A 22547-nucleotide genomic window follows, 5' to 3' on the forward strand; every position below is an offset into this window, starting at 1 on the left:
GCCTGATAACTATTAGTTTCTAACAGCTCACAAAAAAACCCTGTGTGATGAGAATGTGCAACAGACCACCTGCTTCAATTATCCTTGAACATATCCTTGTATGGAAATGATCCTGAATTAGAAACATTTGGATCTACTTCCTTGTCTAAAAATTCCCCTTGGAATTAGAAAACACAAAACAGCTAGCACTTACAGGTTACCTGTTACCTTGCACAGTCAGCTGTTGTCTCCTTTGTCACACTGTGAATTTTATTATTTTTAAAGGTCTGCTGGTAATGTAATTTTCAGTTACCTGTGTGACTTGTGAAATTTAACATTATAATAACATACACGCAGAATATTTTTTAGAATAGAGATATAATTCTGGGTCAATGTATTCAGCATGACATGTCCTCATCCTCTTTTAAATTGCACAGTTGAAATTGTCCTGAGTCAACAGATTGAAATTGCCCAAATCCTATTTCTTTTATTTGAAGTAAAATAGCTCAGAAATTTTTACCCAGTGATACATAAGGTTCCTATAACTGCTGAGAGGGTATTCTAAAATGATTGCAAGTTGAAAATGTGTTGCAGTGTAATATTTATGATGTTCAACTTGCTTCAACTATCAGAAAGATCAAGAAGTGATTTGATTATGGTGTGTAAGTATCTACATGAGGAAGAATAGCTGATACTAAAGGCTCTTCAATCTGGGACAGAAAAGACCCAGCATAATAAAGGCCACTAGATAGTTCTTTAATATATGCAAATTCAGGGGAAAAAAAACCCATTTGACTCTATTTTAACAGGAAAAATAGCTAAATATTGGAGCAAACTATCAAGGAATATTTTAAGTACTTCCACTTCTGAAGCCTTTATAAATCAAAACTAGGTGTCTTTCTGAGAGGAATGTTTTCACACAAACACAAGCTTTTGAGTTCACTTTGTTGTAAGTATGAAATTTGATTGCCCATGTTACATATGAGGTCAAGCTACTGGTACAATTGACTGTCTGGCCTTAAACTCTGTGTATCCATGAAAAATTTAACAACCCATCTTTGCTTGTTTTGTAAATTCACCAACAATTTGTGTCATAATGATTTCCTCTCAAAAATCCTTGTTGATTTGTTATATCTACAACTGTTTTCCCATTCTTCTTTTCCTATTAATATGCTAAAATTTTGTTAATGTTGTCTGCTTGAATTTTTATGCAGACAAAAGGTTAGGTCTATTAAGACAAATAATTTCTTTAAAATAATACTGATAAAATTACTTCAGGCTATATATTCCTTCATTTACAATGCTCTTGTTTACTGCAACTTTCTCAGGGCTACATCTTATTACTGTTATCCAATCAAACCTGATAAATATTGCACTAACTTATCTGATCTAGACATTACACTGTTCCATTTCGTTTCTGTTTTTTATTTCTTGGGGGTTTTTTTCGTTCTTTCTTTATCATGTCACCATAATGGATATACAAAAAGCCTTGGAAGTATATTTTTCTTTGTCTCCTCAGTGCTGCTCCCTGTGGTAGATTACCACTATAACTAGGTTACCTGTGGTGTAGCTGTCCCTTGCTTTGTACTTTATACAATTAGTTATGCTACACCAAATACATGCAGGTAGTACTATCTTTATAATACCAAATAATCCTGATTTTATATATAAATAAATAATGTTTTATACATTTGACTAGACCTTAGGCATTAGATTTCCAAAGATGGACTGTCTGAATATCAAATTTAAGTTAAATTCTCTGCTTTGATTTCAAAACTTAAAATAAACTTGTCAAAATTGGAATCTTACTAACAACAGACTATTAAAGTCCCTTGCTCTTGCTAAAACACGGTCTCTAAAATCCATCTGTAAACACACACTGTTAGAGAATAATACAAGAGAGAGATTAACTAACTTTCACAAATGTTGCATTGTTTTTTTCATATTAGTTACATTGCAAAAGGTACTACTGGGAATATATGGATACTATTAATGAAAATCAATATAAGAGACGTTCACTGTCCAGACCTAAATTTGTCTGAAACTTTACTATGCATATTGAGGGTATATCTTAAAAGAATTCAAAAGCACAGAAGCTTCACAGCTTAAATGAGCATTGCATTATTTAAAATTATTATTTTTTTTCCTTTGTCATTAAAAGTATTGTTTTATTATATACTGTATACTCTACTACATAGTCTACTTAGTCTTCTCCAGAGCAATACTTACTCAGTAATGGTAACTGAAAATGTGAATTGCAAATTTGGTTCCTTTCTGTTTTGTACAACTACTGTTATAGTTGTCTTCAGGGTAAGACAAGAAAAATGTATATTGAAAGGCTTGCATTGTACCTTTTCCTTTTAGAAAACAGTCACCTTTTATAGACCAGATCTGATGAAACCTCGAATCCTGAGAGAACAGATTTAACTATGATAATTTTGTTTTAAGGATAGGGCATGAATTCTCTCTAAGAGAGCAGGCCAGGCAGTTCTTGACTGTGGAATCCAGGAAGGGTGGAGTGATTACCATCTAAAAACAGCAAGTCTAAAATGAGTAGTTTGTATTATTTTCCTTTTTTGTTACAGCTGCTGTCATGAGAACAGAATCATGTTGTAGCAGTTGATATTCTCCTTGCAGATGCTGTCACAAGTGAAAAACGTGAAAGTATGACTAGCTACCCATGCCTATGAAGACATCTGAATGCCATTCTTCTTTAACCTTTTACAGCCTTAGCATTGTGACTGACGAGGCATTCCAGTAGGCATTCCTCCTCCTTCCCCAAAGTTGTTGGGTCTGTACAGGGGAATCAAAGAATGACAGATAATCAAATGGCAAAGCACAGTAAAGGGCAAAGGTAGTGAAATTTATTCCAGTCTTTTGCTGCAAGTATGGGACTTTTCACATTTCCAGCCTACAGAGGCAAAGGTTGCAGAGCTATAAACATATCAGGACATGAAGATATTGGATCAATTATGATTATAATGATAATAGTGAAAATTATCGTGAGCCTGAGGCACCTCTTTAAAGTGTCTGCCTTTAATAGAGCAAGTTCAGTTATGCTTCCTTCATGCTGTATTTCAGGGTAGAACTTGTGCAGCAAAGCCGTTGAAATATTATTTCCACATATTCATATTTTTTTCTCTTTGTTGTATCACCAGCTTAGAGAATGTCTTGTTCTCTGTGCTCTTACATATTTATGCCTTTGTAAAATTTTTGAAAATTTTTTTCCATGCATCCTTGACACTGGTCCAAAATTAACAGTTTTGTACTCTTTTCCTCCCAACTTACTTTTTTTACTCAAATCTTGCCTATTGAATTCAGTTCAAGGTGATTGGGTAACATATTTAATTTCAAAAATCTAGAATATACTCAAAATAGAAAGTTGTGAAGGAGCAATGATTCCCAGTTGCTTAGTGGGTATTACAGTAGGAATTTTAAGGATTCATAGCATTGCAGAATATCATACTAGAAATCATGAGGAATTACAAGAAACATTACCTCAGCACTGCTACTTCCAAATATATTTTTTACTCATAAGAAGTGCACAGTTCAGGCTCTTGGGAAGCTCCAGCTAGATCAGATATCATAGACCACTCTATCAAACAGAATGTGTTAGAAATTATAAAATGTATCCATATATAAAATTTGATTTACACATTACAGAAGTATAGAAATAATTATTTACTTTACCTCTTGTCCCTCTAAATAGATGGAATTGTCTGGAGGTTCTTTCAGAGAGGAGTAACTTAAGAATCTACCTTTTCTTTTTCTGTCCTAGTGGAGGGTAGCAGTCAAAAAAAGCCTCATTGCGTGAATTCTCACAGAAGAAAACCCTGTACCTCCTTGGAAAATAAAAGTAAGCCAGAAACACTCTTTAAAGACAATAAAATTATATTTTTTATCAATTCAACCACTTATTATTAAGCTCTTATTCTGTAAATACTTATGACTGCTCATTACTGCAAGCTTGTAAGTAAACCTGAGTTCAGATTCTAAGAGGACAAAGTTACACGTGATGTATATAGTAGGTGACCTTTAAAGGTCCCTTCCATCCCAAACCACTCCATGATTCTACATGAATAAGCATTTTAAGCATAAAAAAGTGTCATCCCAAAAAATATATTAAAGATCAAACATTTGTTGTCTGGAATTAAACACAAAACTTTTCCAAACAGTGTTAAGACAATAATACCAAAACAAATCTTAAATTGAAAGCCTTCAAAATGCGCTGTATGGTGGTATGCACACACGATACAGTATTTCTACAATTTTTATAAATTTAGTTGAGTAGTATACCTATCAAATATTGTCCAGTTAGACAAGCAGATGGTTAGTTAATTTTCCCCTGTCTACTGCCCCATTGGAATTGGTCCAGAGGCTTATTTGTCCCATTTCTTTTTGTATCTTCTCAGATTCTGGCTGGATGGAAAACAAAATGTCCCTGTAGTAGGTTCTCTTCTTGAAAACAAAACTAAGGAACATTTCAGGAATGTGTTAGAACCTTAGCACATTGCTCTAAAATGTAGGAAAAAAGGGTAGTAAAAATAATAGAAGATATGGTCATGTTTTAGCAGTCTACAAAGCTAAAAATATATAAAAATACATATATAAAAACTAAAAATCTTTGATCACCATATTCATTGTTCCTGTTCTTTATAATTGTATTTATTCTTCATTCTTCAACTGAGATTGTTTTTTGGTTGGTTTTTTTTTTTTTTGGCTACATAAATCTCTAGAAATTAGAAAGATTGACATTTTATAGAATACTGCAAGTATACAAAATTTCCTAAAAAAGAGAACAGTAGCACAGGTTAGGTTCAGGCAACACTGCAAAATGAACAATATGATGGGGGAAAAGTCTGCAATAAATACAATGTACCAAATCAAAACACCCATCCAAAAAGTAAGAGGCTAATCAAATTGTACTTGGAGGACATTTTTTCTTTAGTAAAGAAGTTATCTGTTTGTTTTCCCTGTCTAATTTAATGTAAATATATCATGAATGACCTTTCTTTCTTTTTCCTCCCACCCCCAAAATGCTTTCTCTGAAATATAATATCAAAACATCTGGTTTACACTATAGTCTTTTTTATGCTTACTTTCTGCTCTAGGGAGATATTTGTTATGTAATAGAATCTTAATGTAGTAACCAATTCTTTTCATATTAGCACAACAACATAATACCATTGGTGACATTCAGTAGATTTGCCTTGGTAGTGACGGGAGTCAGATAAAGTAATAAAAACTCAAAGTGCAATTGTAAATTTATTATTTTACATGCTGTCCATTTACTTTAAACATAATCTTCTCTCATAAAAAGTCTCCTCAGATGGTCTACATGTCAATCTAGATATGTAGAATACCATCCTCTTTTCTGCATGATTTTGGAAAAACATTAGCTAAATATTTTCCAATTATCAAAATGTGTTTTTCTAGGAAGATATCAGAGTAAATATGCAGAAGAGTTAAATACTCATATTTAAAGGTGCTATCTGTTGTGATTTTGAATATCTCCCCTCAATACTATTCATTACTATTTCTAAATCCCTGAAACCAAACTTTTATTGCTTCTAACTTAAAAAAAAACATATCTTATATTTGAGATTGTGGATTTTTTTTAAAGACACTCAATTGCCTCAGCTTTAGAAATCTGCAAAAACTGACTCAGAGGCAGAGAGGAGTACAATGGCTGACACCTTATAACTCTCTTGGGAGCTCACCCTTGACACTGGGTTTCCTGTCCACAAGGCTGAGTATTATCATCAGTCTCAATGAGTGCCAGGAACTTGTATTAGATCTTACTTTTTCTATTATGAATATACAGCAGTAAGTACATATTGAAAACAGCAAGAAGAACAAGAACCTTACCCCAAACCAGAATATCACACTGAATGCTTTTCTTTGTCATGGCACGGGAACAAGGGGGAGAGTGACACTCACAGGCAGTACTGCCCTGGAATGCATCTCCTGAAAATTTATAAGGCACTATAATCACAGAATATTCTGAGTTGGAGGGGACTCACAAGGATCATTGAATCCAAATCTGAAATGAATGGCCCATACAGGGATTGAAGCCATAACTTTGGTGCTATTAGCACCATGCTCTGACCAGCTGAGCTTATCTCAGGGCCATAATATTAAAACACATAAGTAAGTGATTTCACTGAGTTTTTCATTGCAACCATCATTTGGTCAACCACTACCTTAGATGGTACAACTGAAACAAGCTGATAGACTTTACTAGGCATTGTTCTTATTCCAAGAGAGACATTTATTTCCTGAAAAATATTCCAGTGTCTTCTGCTTTTAGCAACCTAAAATGACAAACATTTTATAATAACAGATTTTACTCAAAATCTATCATGTTTTTACAAGCCATCTAGAGAGTTTATGCATTATATAGCATGGTAGCATGTCACAAACATACCCTGCATTGTCTTCAGGAGAATTATAAGCATTGATAAATATTTATCTGCTACTACTTACTTTGAAGAAAACATCATAGAAAAAGTCTTGCACAAATTTATTTTCTTTTTTTGCCCTAACAAAATGAAATGCAAGCTGTTCATCTTGCATGTTATTAATATTTTTGATCCTTCCTTCCTTCCTTCCTTCCTTCCTTCCTTCCTTCCTTCCTTCCTTCCTTCCTTCCTTCCTTCCTTCCTTCCTTCCTTCCTTCCTTCCTTCCTTCCTTCCTTCCTTCCTTCCTTCCATCATGTTTTATACCTATGGTACCAAAAAGTTAACAAAACAGAAAGTATCTCTTTAATAGAAATTTGTTTATCTACCAACTTCTGCTATGAAGCCTGTAAAATTATTTAAACACATAACCTGTTCCCATTTTTTTAAGAAAATGTTGAAATGACTTCTAGTAATCAGCATGTTATGAAGAATTTGATATTTCAATCTTTTCTTATTCAACCTGAGCAGAATACATTTTTAGGACATTAGGACTGCCAGAGTACTGGTGTCATCATGTGACCTGTTAGTGTGACCCAGTGACTTCATCTACAGCCTTATAAACTTCAAAAATTCTCTGCCTTTGAGTTCTGAGGAGTTCTAGTAAATGTGTTGAATTCTGAGTGTCAAACTCTATATTTTTACCTAACAACAGGTAGGAGAATTACCATGTTTAGTTCTGCTTATTCAGGGATTGAGAAAGTAACAGCAATACGCAAGTAACTTGTAGATAGCATCAAGAAAGAAGGTGGAGAAGAAATTTCACTAATATTTTGAAATAAAGTTGGAGTACCTTGAAGAAGAGATTTAGAACAGAAAAATAAGATTAATTGTAAGTTCCCTCTCGTGGAATAAAAGTATTTTTAAAATTCAATCAAGAATCAAGAGAATGCATATTTGCTGTGTTGAATTATTTTATTTCAGTAGTGTCAAAAAATTATAATGAAGTGAGAAAACTTAAATTATCTAGTTCAACGTTTCCCATTGACATTTTTCCCTTCCAGTACTTTGATTTCAATGAAAGTACATTTTCATAGAAAAGGTACTGTTCCTCTCACCTTACTTTGTTCTAAAATAGCCCAGATTTGTACCCTTCCAGGTCATGCTGTGTAGTCTTTTTCCCTTGGGTGTTTGAAAATGAGTTGGAACTGAAGGGATAAGAAGTTATTGGAAAAAGAAGAAATTTGATGTATTAAATTGCCTATGTTATCAGCAGTGGTGGTTAAATTGAAATTGTATTTCTATAATTAAAGCTTTATTTGTAATAAATTTTTAACTGAAATGTAATGTGCACAGTCATAGGAATTATGAATCCTTTCCAGTATAAATGTATAACTATTTCCAAATAGATAACTATAATGTCTAAAATAACAGATAACACTTGTTTGTTGAGTCACGTACCATCTTCTAGATCTCTGTTGCACCATTTCCAAAAACAGGGGCCAGGTGTTGAATTTCTGCAGCTTTATGCAGCCCTGAAGCTGTGGATAAGTGGCCTAACACTTGGGCTGGCAAAAATGCAATTATTTTACCCTGGTCCACAATTCCCTATGATTTTCTCTAACTCATGAAGCCAGCTTGTCGTTAGTTAGCAGGAAGGGTCTGGGGTACTTTGTAGCGGTGACAATGCCAGCCCAGATGCAAAACCAGAGCTTGCTCTCACCAGTTGTAGCATGTGTTTCAAAGGTACAGGCCACACGGAGAGTATTCTTCACTAGGAAATTGTTTGATAGACCCAGGTATGATGAAATGAAAGCAGAAAAGCCACGCCTGGGGTGGCAGCACGCTTCACACATTAGGAGCTGTTGTTGTGCCTGTGGAGTCCCAGATGCTGCTGCTGAGCCAGAGCACCTCTCTGCCTTCTGATCTCATGGCCTGTGGCTCACAAACCACACAGATGCCTCATGATCTTTACTTGACAAGGCAGAAGTGTGAAACAGTCTATATTTCTGTCAAAATGTGCAGTGTTAAACATATGGACTGGGCTTGAAAAAAATTCATAAAAGCTGTGAGTAATACCTGTTAGGTAGTACCAGAATTTGAAGCTTTGCTAGAGCTTTCCTACAGCTAAGAGCATCATTACTAATAAATCACTGGAAGTACTTAAAGGGAAAATCAAAAAGATGAAAGCTCATTACAGAAAATGAACAGCCATTTTCCACTGTTTCTGCAGCAGAACCTTGTTATCTATTTACATACTATTTCTAATATTAATATCACTGTGGTAAGATAAATCACTCCCCACCCTTTTACATTTTTAATTACATTTTACTGCACTTTTTCTTTTGTTTACAGTTCGCCCATAAAATATTTATTTTATCTTATATATAGGATGAGTTTTCTGTATTTTAATCAGATTTTCCACATAATCTTCCCCCCTACCTTCCTTTACTGTCTTTTTTATGACCCTAAACACCACGGGATGTTTTTTTGTAGAAAATCTCATTATTTTTTAATGCATGGCTATTTATTAATGTATTGTGTATATAACACACTATGCATTTCTTTGCATTGATGAATACATTTACATCCACTTGAGAATAAGAATTCCCTTAAGGGCCGATCTCACAATTTTCTGACTATGCTGCCAAAATATTGTGTGTCTGATGTTTTTCTGGTTTTTTGTTGTTTTATTGTAGTTTTTTTAAGAGGCACAATTGGGTCTGTACTGATTTGCTGAGAAGATTTTTCTACCAGTAGACAACAATCATTATTCATTTTCTGAATGTTGACCTGGGTGTGCTGTGGCAGAGATTACCAAAAAAGGCAGTCATATCTCAGCTGTGTTCTAATAAAAATGCTCTGACCTGCTCTTTCTTACTGTGAGAGGGGTAAACTGCTCCCACATCACTGTGATACCAACACTTGTTCTGCAGTGGCAAGTAAGCACAGTTTTTTGCTAACAACTAACAAAATATTAAAGAAAATATTTGTCTGAAGTCACATCTTAATAGCATAAGGACTTAAAAAATCCTACCAAAACCAGCATGAAATCCTATGACTTCATCATATGGAACCAGGTGGAAGACATCCATTTGTGGGAATACAAGGGATTCAGTAATTTTCTGCATTTAAAATGACATGCTTTGAGTACAGTTACTGCTGGGCTTTTTTTGCACCTCAGTGACTTAAATCATAATTGGGAAAATTAATCTTGATTTTTTTATTTTTGTATTTGGACTTAGTTTTTCATACATTTAATTCTTCATCTTTGCTAAAAACTGAGCTAACTGCAATTTTTATGGCACTTAACTGTGCCAAAAATATTTAAAAATATTATTTACCAAACTCTGCAAACAATTCCTACTTATTTTAATTTTCAGAAAGTGGTTTGCTGTTTGCTGTGAATATTTAATAGCTGAAATATATTACGTCAGCTCTCTTAATAGTTATCAGCAAGAACTTTTCACTTCAAGAGAGTCAAGCACTGACAGCCCTGCATTTCATAGAACATTTTGAACAGTATCTAACGAACCATCAAGTTTTCAACACTCACTGCCAACTTTACAGAAAGTCATACCTAAAGACAGTGAGCGATAACAGGGGCCAAAAGAAAGATAGTAGTTCTGGAGGCTTTGTGTCTCTATGACTCAAATTGTCCTTTATTTTTGGGGTAAAATTCCACAGTGTAAATGAAGAATAACATTTTCTCAACACTACATGCAGAACTCCCTTAAGCATGTGGTAGGATCATTTAGTATAGTCTGTTCTGTTGTTTTGAGGTAGCTATGAAGGGTAAGGAGAATGGTTCCCCTACTGCTGTTTAAAAACCAAACTAATACACATGTGTAAATATTTTCTTTAATCATCTAATGCACTCAGATGACTCCAAACTAGATTTATCCAGGACATTATTATTTCCTGGATCTCTGTAACTGCTCTGCATGGAGCCTTTATGGTCTACTGGGTAAATAATACACATTTTTTAAAGGATGCAAATACTTACATACTTGAGAAATCCTAATATTTCCAATGGAGTAGTTATGTTGTGTAAATAACATGCAAACTTAAAATTGTACAATTACAAATTTATGCATAGTGTATTGTATGTTTGTATTTGTGTTTGTGGGAGAGATTAAAAGATAAGCTGATCTGTTCCTGATACATTCATCTATTTTTCAGATGCTTTTGATTTAGCTACTAAACACATTGGTTTTTCTTATAGATATATTTGTGTATTGCAGAAAACTTGGTACTGTGAATGGAAGAAGCAAACAGAAAGCTAGTTTATAGCCTAAACCTATACTAATTTCAATTTAGCAAACCATTGCAGATGAAGAAATATATAACACCACCTTCTCATGCAATGGTCCAATAAAAAGGTGTCCAATATTTTAATGTTGTTCTTTTATCAATTTATGCATCCTAGAGAATTTTTTGGGTGAGTAGACTTCATTTATACTACCTCATGCTGAAAAGTAACAAAAGTAGATGGATTAGCATTTACACTTTTTTTTTTCTTGTTCATTTTCCTGTAAAATAGTGGGGGATTATTGTCATAACCTTAAAGGGGAAGAAAACAGAGTTGTGTATGCGTGACTTTGATTCGTCCTCTGCATTTTGCAGGATTGTCTTAGAGTCCTGTAAAATGTAAGGGCACTAATAACTTACCTAAACAAGGTTGCAATGCTTCAGCACATGTGCCTCATTCCTGATTTTATCTTAGAACATTTTCTCAATTCCACTTTAATATTCTTCTTTCCTACTACCAGTCCATTAGCCCTTTTTTGAGTAATTTGTTTCCTTCGTTCATAATGTGATCTCATTGTCATTTGAGGCCTATTATCCTCTCTTGAATCATCACTTCTCTAAATAAAGCTTCTCAAGTTCTTCCAGCTTGGGCAGCAGCAAGCTCTTCAATAGCTTTTTTCCTTGAAATCAAACGGATTTGGTGAAGATGTGGGTCAAGTTAACCCAAAATCCTTTATATGAAAGTATAGGCAGTCATCACCAAAAGAGGGATGGTAGCATCCTACCAGTCCAGAGTTTGTAACACTGATTTAGCTCCCCCCTTGCAGGGCTACCTCTCTTTAAACCTGTAACAGGAGAACCAGATGATACAATACATGGGCATCGCAGATCCATGAGGCTGCTCCTTTTTTTCCTTTCCCTTTTTTAAAAATAAAAATAATTTGGATGGTTTACAATTTGTTAATATGGTGTTTTTTTTCCATTTATTATCAGGATGTTTCCTTTTAAGCCAATATTTACTGTGGCTAATAACTGATTTATTAGAGCTTCTGTGGGCTAGATATTTTATCAGGATAATTAAATAACATATAAGAAATTACACACTGGTAACACACAGCTTTTAAATATTTGTAGAGATTATTGTTCAGTAAATAAACATCAACAGCGACCACATCAATGTCTCCAAAGCATTTGGGGAAAGTTTATCTGAGATGAACTATCTTAGACTATGATATGAAAATTATTTTAATATTCAGGGCATTAAGCAGCACAGACACAAGGAAGGGACTAGGGAAGATGGACACATACGTGAGTTTTCAAAATGAATGATCTGCAACCAACATTTCTCTCCCTGTCAATAACACAGTTACTATACAGGAAATACAACTCGTGCATGTGTTTCTGTAATTAAATTTCTAATTTTTACAGATTTTTTTTAATTATATGCTTATTCTGATTTCACAATTTTTCTGCATGAACATTTCCTATTGAGTTCAATCAGAGTGTGTATGATGGGTCAATAAGAATATAGAGATTATTAGTCACTATTACACATACACACAGACACATTTGCCCATGCAAATAATTGGATATATCCAAATAACTAGTGAGGTTGAAAATTATTGCCATTTGCTTAGTCTGAATGTCATGGCATTAGTGTGCATTGTTCCAAACTATATGTGAATTTTGCCAAATGAGTAGCAAAACCTTGCTCCAAGACAAATTGAAAGGCACAAGCAGGTAACTATAAAGTACACTACAGGAAAAAACAGCATCTTGTCTTCATTGTGGCAAGAAGCAGAGAAAGAGGACTTTGCATACTTTAACCAAAAATGTGGTACATACATTCATGCATGTAATAATAATGAAGTAAGAGTTCTTCAAGAAAATTCTCATGATCATAGACACCAGTTGAACAGAATAAAAACATTTCCTTAAAGATATAACATCATCCCTTCTCCAAAGTAATCTCACAAAATTGTAACAGCATTCTAACCATTATGACATGGTAACAGCATAGTTTTTAAGCTGGAAGATGGATTGGATGCAACTAAGTAGACATAGCAAAAATATTGATATTTCATAAGTTGTCTGATCCAAACTTCTGCCTCTTTATGTGTGTAGAGCACAGTAAGACTTGAGCCTTACCATAAAAATTCACAATCTAAGCAAAGCTGATTTTAGAAAGATTTATTACCTGAGATCCCACAATCCAGAAGTCCCCACCAGATCTGAGTATGTTTCCAGCTTGGCAATGCACTAGTGCCACATGGAAATTCATGAACCCATAATCTCTTCATAGGCGAAAGAGAGAGACAAGATAGTTTAGGGCATGGTTACTTTCAGCTATACAGAATGCTGAGTTGAAGATGAAGTAAATTACTCTGTAGATGAGCCTGTTTTTCTACATTATTGACAAAAGGAATCTGAAATGTCTGGAGTTATCTGTATTGTCCATGTCTATAGTTATGCCTTGATTTGGTCAGCTAAATCCAGTTTTAAGTATTTTTTCTCATGGTCCAGCAGACTTATTTAGCCATTATTATTTCATCTAATTTACCCACTCTTATCCATTTTTTTTCCTTTTAAAGAGCAGCTTATTCTGATTCATCAGTGATAAACAGGCACAGCCAGGGCAGGAGGAGTTGCCATGTTATCCTTGAAGACTTGAACCTCCTAAAAATTCTTCAGTACAGTACAGGAGCAAAACAGTATTTAAGAAAATGAACAGACTTCCTTCTGTTGTTTTCAGTGATAATAAATTATTTAGGAATTTAATCTCAAATTTTTCATGCTTTCTTTCCATCTCCCACTGGAACCACTTAGAACCTGATCCAAAGCTCTTCTAAAGTTTATGTTTCTAAAGAGTTCAATGCAAAGAGAATTTTATTTTTGCATACATAACTTCCTTTAAAAATTCAGAAGAATAAATAAATATTCCTACATAAGGGTGAAAAGGAAAATGAGGTTCAGATGACAAAATGTGTAGCAACTTTAATTCAGGGAGTATACTTTTATTAGCTCTGGTCTTTCAACTGATAATTAGAAAAGGTTATGGACTGTTAAGTACCTTAATCCCATTTGTAGATGGATAATTAGAAAAAAAATACTTGATATCAATTTTCATCTCCAAAATCCAAATTTCAACCTTCAATTCTGAAATGTGAAGAAAATTTTTATAAAACCAAGTTTTTCATATATGAAACATGAGAAAATGTCTACATTCCTTCCACAGGCTAAGAAAAAGTAGTTTGCCTGCTTGTCCAGCTAGCAAAAGTATCGTAATTTCTCTCTTAGAAAGGGAGGATTTCATCTTAGCTGCACAAGCTATGACAAAATACTGCATTATACCAAACACAAGTAAAATACTAAGCATTACTAAACAAGCAGCAAATGTGTATGACCCTCTGTATAAGGCACAATGTGAAGGTAGTTCAACGTGCTTTGCATACAAAACAAAAAAAGAAAGAAGCTTTCAGTTTTCAGGCAAGTGTCCATGTAGTAATGATTCACCATTTTAGATGGCATTATCCTCTTAAAGGTGTACCATTTTTCACATGACTGGAAAATCGTGCCTCTTCTAGCACACCTTCCATATTTCACAAAATCTGCAGTGATGTTACAAATTAACCAATTATCTCAAGGGAAGTAAATATTTTCACTTCTGGTAAACACTCAAATCTTGAAATTATGTTATATTTTTCTCAGATATTTTTGCTGTGGTTGGAAGTGTTTATCCTCTCATATGACAACTTTCAAGCATGCCTTAGAGATTTTTTACCAGACCCCAGTCAAACTGAGGTCTGTCTAACACACTATTTGACGCACATGGTATAATTACTTTATGTGTCCCTAACTATGCATAAGGATGTACAAATATATTGCTCCTTGAGCATAGTGACCAACTGTTGTGATCTACTGTATTATGGCTTTATTGCATTGCTCTGTGTATTACTTCATGTTCTGAAACAGAGAATCTATCCCTACTCAAAGTTTAAAGGGAGAACTGAAAAAAGTTCTTTGTTATCAATGATATATGCTAAAACAACAGGTGGAGAGATATGAGGAAATTTTATTCTCATTAATTTTATGATGCCGATGATTCTCTTGACAAAATCTTTTCATTTGATGCAAAATTAAAAATGTATAACTCTGTGAAATTCACAAAGGTTTTTCAGGAGAAAAAAAACCCCACCACGAAAAACTGAAGAGTATTTTGTGTTATCTACATTCAGTCTTGTTTGTGCAGTTCTAGAAAAACAATTAAAAAAACCCCTTTATAAAAATTCTTTGACCCTGCTTTTTTGCCAACTGAATGCTCATGGTTGATTGGAAAATCAATGAAGTGCTGTGAGAATTGTACCTCACTATTGCAGAAAAGCCACACAAAAATCCAACTTTTCACATGAGTTGAAGATTGCCTTTGGTTCATTTACTCTCTTAAGACACATTAAAATCAAATCTATCACCCCATTTGGCCATCTGTCAATTCTCACTACACAGTAAATGAGTAGACTTTGTTCCTTGATCACCAGAAATGGAGGATGTTTTGTTGTTGTAATAAATGGTCGTAGGCCTTAGAGACAGAAATAAATCAATGCAATTTATAAAGTTGGGGTGAAAATGTTAGATCCAGTTTTCTAAACTACAGAGAATTATGTATGGATGAATCGCAATAAATAAAGCACAGCTTTAGCAGCTTATGAAAATAAATAATAAAGATGAAAGAAATTAATAGGTAGCTCTTTATTTTGAAACCTTTCAAAACGCAAAATAAATACAAGAATAAGTTGCACATCAAAGGTGCAACTATATATACATTTCATTTTATCTGGTCAGGCAATAAATAAGAGAGTTCATTTTCTTCTTATCTTAACACAAACTTAGTTTTCAAATTGCAAAATACACTGGCAACTAAAAGAACATCTCCTCCTTCTTGCTCAATAATTGTTAATACGCACAATAATTATATTCTAGGACAAAATTTCACTGCAAATTAACTTTTGAGGAGTAGTTTCTGTTGAATTGAAGTGCTGCTTCTGGACTTTATGAGCTTTTGGTGTTAGAGGTTGATGCTCCAAGGGTCCAGGTGCTCCACTCACTAAAAGCTTGGTTCAAGCTCCAATCAGCACAGTATCTTTTGGCATACCATAATTTGCACTCTATTCTTTGTTTGTTGTCAGCATTCTTGTAAAACTGAGCTATCTTGTAGGTAATTAGCTCCAAAACAAAATGTATGAAAATACAGAGACTAAACATCTGGAGACAGCCATTAACAAAGCCATCAATTCCATATCCCAGCAGACTACATTAGTACAACAGAGTTATTTTCAGGAGACTAAACCATCAGTTCTCAAACGATGGTCTGCAACAACAAATGGTCTTCAGTGGTTTGCAGAAGAATACCACCTTTGTATTGTTCAGAATTAAAGGTATGATGGCAAACATGTATAGTTCACAGACTGAGAATCACTGAAATAAATTATCAAAGTTGCACATCCAAAACAAACTGCTACAATAACAGATGCAGAGCTTTTTTTTTAAAATGAAATTTAATTGTTTAGTAATACATGTAAATACTTTGTTTTAATTTTTTTTTTTTTGTCTTTTAATGTAAATGGAAATTTAGGAATTGGATAAAGCACTCAGTATGCAAATATGGTTCTGCAAGTACAGATTTTTGAATGTTGCTAAATATACAGATACTAATGAGTCCAGTGACTTCATATGCTAAAATTTAATTATCTTATATTGCTTATATATACTTATCTTGTAAAATTATATCTGTGCAACTCAAGATGCTTTCTGCAGAAGTTGCAGTGGTTGAAGTGAAATATAGAAGTTTATCAATTTCAGCTTTGCAGGTAATTAACATTCTTGCTCCTATCTAGTTAAGATAATCAGTGTTCAGCAGAGGCTGAATTTAAATCTTCTTGGAAAGATTTTGCATGTGATACCAAGTTCCAGGTGGTCAGATTGTGGTTGGCCTGACACCCATATGCAAGCCATCAATTTAAAAGCAAGCTGTGACTTAAGTGTAAGTCTATACTACACAGTAATCCAAACTGAATGGGATTTTCAGTCCAGCCCCATTTTACATAGACAGAGGAATGACTATAGGTACTTAGATTACTTTTAAGCATAGTTTTATTTTCACATAGCTGAACTACATTCTAATCACGATTGTGACAATCCTCACAGTAAAAAAATTACTTAGGTGTTGGTAGTGTCCCAAAAATTGTTTTGTGTTTTCATGGTAGGGGAGCAGCTTTGTAGAGTGAATTTATTATTAGGAATTCTTGAGTATCTCTGTGTAAGGAGCTGAGAAACATGTCCCCAGACAAATGAGAAAATGTAAAAAGGAGTGTACAACAATGTAGATTGAACTCCTTTGGAGACAATGTTCTTTAGAAAAGCTGCTGATTACTTGGGCTAGGCAGGTGGTCTGTAACTAGCTTTCAATGTGAGATTTAAAAATGAAAGGCAGCACTAGCCCTTGGTAAAAACCATTTTGAAAATCTTTATACCACCCTACTGTTCAGTACATCCACATGTGATAGAAAAAGGCCCTTGTAATGAAGAAGCAGAAATGTGACATCAAAACTAAAGAACAACAGCTCAGAGCTTGTTTTGGAGTGATGAACTTTACACTGTTTGCCAGCCTGCTATTGTATCACTTAAACTGTTTCTTTTATTCTTTAGAGATATCATATAAAAAAAAAAAAACAGTTTGACGAACATTCTTCAAGGAATATCTTTTGTTCAGAGTGCTCAGAGCATTTTATTGACAGTTCAGTCAAAAGGAAGACCGATAAAAGTAATAATAAAGTACTGGTTTTATTTTATCAAACTATCAGCTCTTTTTCTTCTCACACTTGAGCTCGGATTTTTAACATGGTCAGTCTTCCTATTAGTCTAGTGCAGACGTGGCTACTTTTTTCTCTTGCTGCTCTGTCAGCTAGACAGGGCAGAAGCTATGACCTTATCACTGAACCTACTTTTAATTTCTAGCCAAACATGGTAAAACCTTATTTCTCTAATTTTTTGGTGCACCAAGAATAGCTAGGAATGGTAAAAAGGCATTGTGCTACAGAAGACTCCCTTCCATTTTATTATAGAGCTAGGATTTTGTTGTAATGAAGCTTCATTACAACACCAGAATAGTTATAAACAAGAGTCTCTGATTGCTTCCAGCATTTCCTTAAGCTTTTTTGTTCCTGATTTCTTTTTCTGTTGGTTCTGCTTTCGACATAGAGTCTGAAAATCCATATTGTGACAATACTCCCTGGGAGAAAGCAATGAGTTGCTCATGAGAACTTACTTTTAATGGTTTTAATGTCATGAGAGAGCCAAGAATTACATTTATCAATGCCATCTCCTGATGGTAGTCTAGGAAAACAACGAAAGAAGCAGAAAATCAAAGTAGCCAGTAAAAGCAACACAGAAAGACACAGAGGAATCCTTTCTACTGAAAACTCTTGTTTAGCTGAAAATTGCAGGATGTTTTTCAAGGCAGCATTAAAAAAAAACTTACCCTGAAAGCTTAGCAAGAGTGACCATTTTGTGCAATAAGAAACTCAACTGTGAAGCCAAAACATCCAGTTTTATATTTCATGGTAGGAAACTCCACTTGCCTCAGTACTTGTATTAACTTATTCCTATGGTTGCAGCCCCACAGATGTGAAGAACTACAGTCTATTGTGAAGAGTTAGCATGGGTACAAATGGATTAAAACCATCAGAAGAACTAAATAGCTACATGGCTTGCAATAGCTGTACTGTGTGCATTAAATAGCACTTTTGTGAAAGCAGCATGCAATTTGTGCTCATGAGAACAACAACTTTTAAAATGGGACTTTAAGGACAAACTGATTGTCTTGGAGGAAGACAAAATCAGTGCAAAGTGAGGTGATGAAGTACAAGCAGAACAGCAAAGCTTTGATGGTTAATGCCAATGCCATCAAACATTAAGAGATAACAGTCACTCATATATGCTTATATGCCCTGATATTCTCAGAGGTTTTCAATGACTATTATTCATACAGAAGGACTACTGGAAGCCACACAGAGCTTTATAAATTCTTAGGCCTATTTTAAATTATTATTCTAACTTTTGACAATGACAGTTGCAGGAGACTGTAGAGAAGGCATGCCGTAGTTTTTCCTTTTGTAAGAGTACCTGGAAACTATTCTTTGTCTGTGCTGTGAACAGACCAGTGTAAACACACACAGGCCCATTGCAGCTATTATACAAGCAGGAGTCAGGATAAACATAACAGTACCTCTGCTGCAGTTCTGCTTGCTCAGATTACCTTGGCAATGTTTTCAAAATATAATTTTTTGCTTTCTTTTTGCATACTGGAGAGGAAAAGTGATGTTAAGGGGCCATTTTTACATCACTAACATATTCCACAGGAAATGTGTGGACCCCAGCAGAATACTAAAACATCATTAGATTTACTGATTTACTTTTCTTCTATGTGTTGTGGATATTCCATTTCAGACTTATGTTTCTGTGCCACTTCCTCAGTTGGTGTCAAAATCTCCACAAATTAGCTATGGTGATGCATGCATTCAACACAGAAAATCCTTGGTTATATATTGGGTTCAATATTACAGTGGTAGATTTTGCAACTGAAATCTGTTTATAAAATGATTGTTTTAACTTTGGCAGAAAATTTCCTTTAGGTGAAGGATAATCACCGAGTTATTACCAGGACAAGAGACAGCTTTACAGGGATTATTTGTAATAATCATTGGTTTTTTCAACCTAAGTTATTATATGATCCTAATTGTGTCACAGAACAACATGGTGTAGAGTTGGGACATTGGTGTGCAATTTCCCATAATACTCTGATAAAAAAGGGTTATGTTGGCAGGTTACTACTTCAGTAAACCACAGATGGGCTTCATCCAGAACCCAGGCATTGAAATCTGCACTGAATGCTGAGTTATTCTTCCCAGGGGAATCTGGTAAATTGCTACTGTATCAGTATGACTTCTTTTTTTAAAGAAACCTAAAATTATTAAAAACCTACAATATTAAGTATTAGCTATGCTTATGGTAATAGAATTAACTAAGTTTAATTTGAAAATCACCAAGGCACGAAGTATTAAACCAACATAGTGAAAACAAGAACTGTCTGTTATAAATTCTCACTTTAAAATCAAAGCCAAATGATGGAGATGGAAAGTAAAAAAGTAATTGTAGTGGCTACTAAAAAGATGTTTGGTATTTCATTATTATGTCATTACATATAATAAATTGTTGAGCACTATGAGAGAATGGTACAGAAACAGTTGTCATAAAATTGTTATTTTCCACTTGACACAACCACTTGGTTACATATTGAGCATTTAATGCAACATGGCTTTCCAGAAGAAACACTTTTTCCTCATCTAGCCAAAAGTTTGGGTTAGCTGCCGGGAGTACCAGGTGGCTGAAGTGATAAACAAAAAGGAGTGAAATGTTCACAGTACTTATTTCTGGGTTTATGAAGTCATTCTATATCTTTATGCCTTAGTTTTCCTCCATGTGTAATGGAGTAATATAATCACATCTGCCCTTTTCCAAGCATATTAAACCAATTCGTATATTTTTGAGCACTGGTGCCCATCCTTTCACAGACTAAAATCCTGTGAGAATTTCCTTTCAAGCAGCAAATACAAAATATGCTCTTCTTACTGGCCAAATGGCTAAGTAGCGTGGTGATTTGATTCTTTGCAGCTATTAGTACTGATAGAGGAAGAGGAGAATGGAGTTTTTGAAAAAGTGTCATTGAGCTCCAGGCCTTGCAAATCTGTGCTGAGCATCAGAATTGAGCACCAAGCATGGAACTCAACACAACTAGAAATCATATAATCATAGAATATCTTGAGTTGGAAGGCACCCATAAGTTATGTCACAGGCATGATGTGAACATAGCACAGACTGTGTCTAATTGTAAACACAACAACTTGTAACTGAATATGTGAGCTGCAGTTTGTCTCATGCTGTAACTTGGGAATATATCATGTTGGTAGTACTTGTGTAGAGGTTAATGTTATTCTTCAGTCTTATCAGATCTGGACTAACACATTTATATATATATTTATATATATATATACATAATTAGGTATTTTGCATTTAAAAAGTCTTTTTTACTAGAAATTAATGATGGATAAAATCTGACTTTGGAGCATCCAATTTTTAAAATTTTATTAAATTTTTCAGGTTTCTGGTCACTAAAAGCAGTTGAGGAAAAAGCTTCTTCTAACCGCTGCAACATAAATTTTAACTAACTATAGGATTGATAGCTAGCATGGATCTTTTACAAGTCTGTTGGAAGGAAGAGCCTTGAATTCTGAAGGAAATATTAATTTTTATTTAATTTTTCATCCACTTTCTTGTAACTTTAATTGGATTATGAGTGTGTCTTCCTAACTTTTATTATTACATCTGATATTCAAAATTTTTGTAGGACTACAGGGAAGATCTTCGCCTGAAATTTCTGCAATGGCTGAATTACAGGTACATATAAATGGCAGGGGACACATGAACTCATCTTTGGGTATTAGGTAGCCTTATTTGAAAAATATTATAGGCAGCCAAAATCCCAAAAATTAAATAAACAAAAGTATTGTTCTTCTGAGCTGGTTACCACAATGTTACTGTGTATGTAGGAACTGTATGTATTGTATTTAGAAACAGCTATGGGAGTGGACAAGTTGATATGGTTTTATTTCTCAAAATTAAAATAAACACAGGACTCTGGCATCAATTTTAAATTTTTTTCCCCATCTTCTTATATTATTATTTTGAGTATATTGATAATACTAAAAAAATTAAAATGTGCTGAAAAATCATTTGCAGAGCTGTCAGCATAAACATAATTATCAGTTTTGGAATGTGAAAATATTTTCAGTTGATTCAGAGTTAATGCAGCTGCCAGGGCACTACATAGCAGCTGTGTGACAAAAACTGCCTTCCCCTTTGTGTCTCTGTGGCCTGGGCTGTACCTTCAGTAAGGGCACAATCAGTAAAAGCTGATGAGAGACAGCAATAACCCTTGAGGGACAGAGTCTTCCCTGAGGAGACAGGAGGGTAAGATACAAGTCACAATTTCCCTGTAAGAAAATACTTCCATTTTGTTTCACTTTGGGCAAAACATATCTTTTATTTAGGCATATATTTTTGTTGTGGAAATGCCAAGTTCCACAGAACACTTTGAGAGAGGATTTCCATCCAGCTTCACCAGGATGAAAGTTTTCACCTGGTGAACCAGTATATGTAAGGACAACAGTCTGTCTTAGTGGGAACCACTGTAATAACCCAACCATTAGAGTCAGAGTCATTAAAATGGAAAAGACTTACAAGATCATGAAATCCAATGTTAACCCAGCACCACCATGTTCACCACTGCACCATGTCCCCAAGGGCCACATCCACACACCTTTTGACCACTTCCATGGATGGCGATTCCACAACAGGACACCCAAGCTGCAAATGGGGTCCCAGCAAGGCACTGCTGGTGTGTCAGTCAGGTGACTGTGGTGCACTGCACCTCCATGCAGGGCGAGACAGACATAAGAATCTTCATTTCCAAGGTGAGATAAGATGATAAGAAAAGGGAGAGCTAGTTGTTCTCTAAACAGGTCTGGAAAATATCTGCTATAGAAGCAGCAGAAGGGGATAGTAGAGTTCCTGCTGGTGACACCATGGGGCCATTACAACTTTTCAGGCAGGCAGTGCTAAGGAAGTGGCAGCCTTGTTCCCTCTCACACATTAGTGAGACAGAAGTAGCAGCTTTCATTCCTCCCTCTGTGACTTGGCAAGCTGGCATTTCAGCTGATGAAAAATGAACCAGGTCCTGGGGATGTGATGAGAATTGTCTGTGCTGCACACTTGTTAGTGTTTGTGCTTTGCTGCTTGGATACTTT

General features: G+C 34.7%; 1 long non-coding RNA gene across 1 annotated transcript in view; it reads left to right on the top strand.

The window, feature by feature from the left end:
- LOC144247157 (uncharacterized) overlaps nt 1-22547 on the top strand; it is a 180449-nt gene that overhangs the window by 56488 nt on the left and 101414 nt on the right. The window contains exon 4 of the long non-coding RNA XR_014953421.1: nt 21089-21138. This is a non-coding gene — a long non-coding RNA (uncharacterized LOC144247157). The remainder of the gene's footprint in view (nt 1-21088; nt 21139-22547) is intronic.

Source organism: Lonchura striata, chromosome 2 (genome assembly GCF_050655825.1).
Source record: "Lonchura striata isolate lonStrDom1 chromosome 2, ASM5065582v1, whole genome shotgun sequence".
Classification (NCBI taxonomy): Eukaryota; Metazoa; Chordata; class Aves; order Passeriformes; family Estrildidae; genus Lonchura; species Lonchura striata.